A 5922-nucleotide genomic window follows, 5' to 3' on the forward strand; every position below is an offset into this window, starting at 1 on the left:
AACTCATGCCGAGGTCGTACGGTCCGATCCAACAATATTTAAACTGTGCACTGCCAAAGGGTCGAATGGCGTGAGCCATAGATGCATCTATTACCCGCTCGCGAATCATACATGCGACGCGGTCAAATTTAAATAAACACTCCAAACAGTCAATCAAGAAACCATCAGGGAATCAATTATCCAATAAAAATAAAACTATCTTTTTAAAAGTCAAGAAACGAATGTCTAGTTTTGTAAATTCTTTCATGCATTTCAATATGTTTTAAGCATTTCAATTTGACAACAAGATTTCAAGTATTACAAGTAAAACATGCCTGTGGGTCCTAGATTACCCGGACTTAAGCATAATAGTAGCTACGCATGGACTTTCGTCACTTCGTGCGTACGTAGCCCCCATAATTAGGAGCACATAACCAACTAACTCACCTATGGGGACAATTCCCTCTTACAAGGTTAGAAAGGAGACTCACCTCGCTCCGGAGTTCCTTAACCGGCCTTCCATGCCTTTCCGAAGTCTCAATTCGATGCACAATGCTCCAAAACTAGCCAATAATTACGCAAATCCATTAATATACGATCAACTATTCATATTAGTCCAATTTACAACAATTCCTAACCCCGATTGAAAAGTTGACAAAATTGCCCTCGGGCCCACGTTCCCGGATTCCGAAATTTTTTCGAAGATAATGTTTGCCCATAACCTCACGAACTCAAATATAAAATTTACTCTTAATTTCATACCCAAAACCGTGGTCAAAATTCGAAAATATTAATTTCTAGGTTTTTCCTCAAACCCAGGGTTTCTACCAATTTTCATGCTCAAATCTGTAACAAAACCATGTATTTAACTCACAAGGGGTGAAATTAACTTACCTCATGTTTGAATGATGAAATCCCTCTCTTGGAGCTCCCCAAAAATCGCCCAACTAGAGTAAAAATGGAGAAAAATGGCCAAGACCCCCGATTTTAAAGAACCTTACTGCCTCCAGCAATATCGCACCTGTGGTCACACGACCGCTTCTGCGGTTCCGCAGGTGCAGCCCCTCTATCGCTCCTGCGGTTTCTCTCCGGGCTCCCCTTTCCCCTTCTGCGCCTAAACACCAGCAGGTGCGGTCCCGCTTCTGCGGCAAGATGACCGCATCTGCGGCTCCGCACCTGCGGCCAAATCCTCGCAGGTGCTTTTACACTAGATATCAGCTGCTTCAGCTATTCTCCCCAACTCCAATTCAATCCGTTAACTACACGGAATCCACCCGAGGCCCCTGGGACCCCGACCAATCATGCCAACCAGTCCTAAAACATAATGCGGACCTACTCGAGGCCTCAAATCACATCAAACAATGCCGAATTCGCGAATCACACCCCAATCCGGACTTTATGAACTTTAGAACTTCAAACTTCTACATTCGATGCCAAAACCTATCAAATCACGTCCGATTGACCTTAAATTTTGTACACAAGTCATATTCGACCTTACGGACCCAATCCAACTTCCGAAATTGGAATCCGACCCCGATATCAAAAAGTCAACTCCCGGTCAAACTTCTCAAAAACCTTCAAGTTTCTATCTTTAGCCGAATGACTCCAAGATGACCCACGGACCTGCGAATCCACTTCCGATCGTGCTCCCAACACAAGAAATGCCATACGGAGCTATTCCCAGACTCGGAATCCCAAACAGACAACGATAACACCGAAATGCACTTTAACCCAAACTTACGAAATTCTTCCAAAAATGCTAACTTCCACAATAGGGGGCGAAACGTTCCCGGGTCTACCAAAACTCGATCCGGACATACGCCCAAGTCCAAAATCATCATACAAACCTGTTGGAACCTTCGAATCCCGATTCCGAGGTCGTTTGCTCAAAAATCCAATCTTGGTCAATTCTTTAAACTTAAAGCTTCCGAAATGAGAATTCTCTCTCCAAATCAACTCTGAACTTCCCGGAATTCAATTCCGACCACGCGTACAAGTCATAATACCTGAAATGAAGCTGCTCATGGCGTTAAACTGCTGAACGACGCGCTAGAGCTCAAAATGACCGGTCAGATCGTTACATTCTCTCCCACTTAAACGTACGCTCGTCCTCGAATGTGCTAAGAACTGCGCTGGAGTTGTCTGAAATCTTAGTTAAACACCTTAAGCACCTACCCGTGCTACCACAGCTCAGTTAAGCACAACAATTCGATCAAATCTGAAGATATTCTCTTTTATTCAAATAATTAAGCTTAGAGCCCAATTGCAACATCCGGAATTCTCCGTCAAGCCTGCTTCCAATATGCGAACATCGTATCGATCACTATACGAGGCGCCAGAACATGACTGCATACCTTTGCTGAATTTTCACCATGCACCACATCATTCACATGACCATAATAACATTCTCTGATCATAAAAACCAACATTCCCCGAATCTGATGCTCACAATGCACCTCATGATTTATATGAGTCTTGTCCCAATTCTTAAAATACCGCCACGACGGAGGAGATGCGTAGAAATTCATAATCAACTGCCGGGCCAACAAATCATTGAGTATATACTTCTGGCAAGAACATTACCTCATTCTGAACCAAATAATAGTCTTTGCTCTTTAATATACTTCATACAATCCGATTGAACTGATCCTAGAACCAATAACCTTCTCTTACTCTGTACGAATTGCTCAGACAACAAGTCACCCCTGACATGACCAAAAGTCTCACATGATGCCACAACATGCCAATAGGCTACCAACTCGAACGCGATACATGAGGAAAATGAACTCTGGAAGGGACTACTCAGGTCACGTAACTACCATGAACTCACCTCCAAATATGGAAACAGAACACATAGAATGGAATATAAGGGACTGTAATTATCATCACACTGTTGCGGCGTGCAACCCGATCCAAACAACATACCCAGGGCGGCGTGCCACCCGATCCACATATAAAATTCACATAAGGAGATACACATCGAGCTACATTTCTCATTACAACACAATATCGAAGATCGGTCACAAGCACGCTAAGTGCATAATGCCATCCCTGGGGAGACATATAGCGCCATACGCTAACAAACTCAAGCACAACTGAGGTGCGATGTATGTTCTGAAACTAAAGAGCCATCCTGCACACATAACACCATCGCTACGCGGAACCTCAACACATAAGAAATTTACCAAGCCGTTTCGCAACTCACACGGCAGAATATAGCATTACATGAAATAGCCGACGACGAAATAACATCAAACATCCGAATACTCCTTCATAAGGAGAGCTATGCTGAAATGAACACATTCGGCCCGATATAGAGCCCATATTCATATTTAAATCCATCCACAGACCTCAAGCCGATTCTTATCGTACCGAACTAGGTCCATAATCTTTCCTGGGTCCATAATTACCCCTTTTTCGCATAACACACAAGAACAACCATCATAACCGGAGTAATCCTCCCCAGTCCACAACCCAATAAACCGAGTGCCCTCCAGGCATCAATTCTCAAATTAACGATATCACCACAATCTTCATACTTGGTTTAATTCTTCAATCAATCAAGTGACTACATGCCACACTAATACAACCTTCCCGTAGGGCACGGTCCCACAACCTTCGTAACAGATAACAGGTCTCTACATCCAAACCACCGGCCGCACTAACGCTGAAAAGCGATCAAGAATCCTTAACCAGGATGCAAATCCTTTTTCACAAAACACCGATCTCAGGTGATGTTGAAGACAATGCCAGCTTACTCTAAACATTCAAATCCCTTTCCTGCTTATCCGCGCTCGTGACATCCTTGTCAACACCGAACTGTAACCCTGATCCTCACTTTCAAATTCCATACCACTCGCTGCACCCAACATGCCAATATGCGATAGCACCAAATCTTCATCATAACTCCTGAACCACTAATATGGTAAACACTTCCTCACCTGGAAGCTTTTTACTTAACTCATTCCGAAAGGACCATAACAATACGCGAGTAACTTCTCATAACCGTAGAACATTCAAATCCTCAACTAGCGGTATAAACCGCCATAACCCTTCCGAGATATGCCTACTCATAAAATGCCATAGTACTTGAATACTTCCAAATATAATCAGTTACGGTGGCTGTCGAGCCTCGCACGCACCGCCACCACTATGCCAGTTCAACCATGGCTGACCAATCTAACTTCCTCTAATTCATCCTTAACTTGCCTTAGAGATAATATTAGCTCCATTCCTTACATCACCAACCTAAATCCGCACTTATCTTGAGTGACCCCATTCCATGAGACCATATTGTCTCCAAACCCATGAACCGCTTCATACCCTCCTTGCACGCACATATTCGCATCTCAACTGGTACCTCCATTCTGATAATTCCTCTACGAATCCGATGTCATTCCCTCTCATTACTCTAAATGTTACCCTGCAAGCCAAAGATATCATAGAACACTCCGAGCCCCTTATCATAATCTTCTATAAAGGCTCGATTCTTAACCATACTTATAGGCTCAAAATCATTAGGCACCACACTTTAACTTTTGAATCCACTAGGACCGTTGCTGAGAGCAACCCACTCTGACTTGGTCCCGAATATAATCAACTCCATGAATCTTCTAGCACATGAATACCCTCTCGACGAAGCACCCGGCCGAATCACTTTCCTTAAAACCCGCATCTACACAAGGCATAAATCCTGAATCCTTCCCAAAATATGAACATGAGCCAATGAGGCCAGCCCTAGCACACCCTCGACAATCCCTTTGCTCAAATTACCTCTTATGTTCTTTTTACCTTAGCTGAAATAACCCATCAATATGCTAATAACCAGAAATCTCATAAATAGACGACCATGCAATCCAACTGTAGGCAGTGGGACTCTCCCACTTCGCTTGAAGCCACTATTACACAACTTTGGAACCCACCAAGATTCTTTATCTCTTGTTGACATAACCTTGCGCAATTAAACCGCCAGATTCCTCAAAATCCTTCCGTTAGCATTTCATGAACACTCTGAATCTCTAGCAACATTCACATATTAGACCTCTTACCGGATAGCCGGTAAAATCCTTCGCAGGAGCTTCACCAACCATGCGACCGCTGACCCGCTCATAGGAGATAACCCACCTGAGCCCGTGCTCATTCACCAGTTGCACAAGTCTATTAACTCCTCGTGGACATTAACTAAATGTGCGGAAATATCTTCCAATTCAAAATTATGTTGTATCCTCCTTCATATGAAGCAGCTTCTTTTCGTCATATCAAATCCCCTGCCGAATAATAGCCACATTTCAAATTAAGTCCGTAGACCCAGCCACTGAATCCACATACTACTCTGCCACTCTCCCACTTTGGGCAGACTCCCTTCTTGAGGAAACTACTCGACCTCCACTTCTTACACCTGGCCTTCTAGAAGTTTAACCACCGCGTGACACTTCCCACATGTCCTTCCTCATCCTTTGCTGCTCAGCTAATGCCTTAGATCAAAATCTATTTCGGTAGCACTTGAGCCAACAGACCGCAACTAACTTTTAAACCTTTTCGAAGATCATCCTTCTCGAGCCGCCAGCATTAGAAATACACATTCAACCTTGAACCACCCCGCACTCCGCGATATCTGACAGCCGCTTCACCAATACTATCTTACAATATCCTGCCCCAAGGACGAATTGTAGAATGTCTTAACACCGGCGAACTTAGTACATTTAACAAGGACAACGACACCTCATCACAGATGAAAATTCCACCACGCTCGCAAATACCAAGCCTCGTTAATCCATCAACCCAAAGATGAAAATTCTTAGCCTGATTGCTCTTCCCCTGCCGAGAATAAAATACTGAATCTCTAAATCATGCACTCAGTAAACCTCCCCTCAAGTCATTCGCTGCCCCGACACGTAGGCAAGCACCCTACAATCACATCAATACCGCGCGACAACCGTTAAT

The sequence above is a fragment of the Nicotiana attenuata genome, chromosome 1 (assembly GCF_001879085.1).
Source record: "Nicotiana attenuata strain UT chromosome 1, NIATTr2, whole genome shotgun sequence".
NCBI classification, from domain to species: domain Eukaryota; kingdom Viridiplantae; phylum Streptophyta; class Magnoliopsida; order Solanales; family Solanaceae; genus Nicotiana; species Nicotiana attenuata.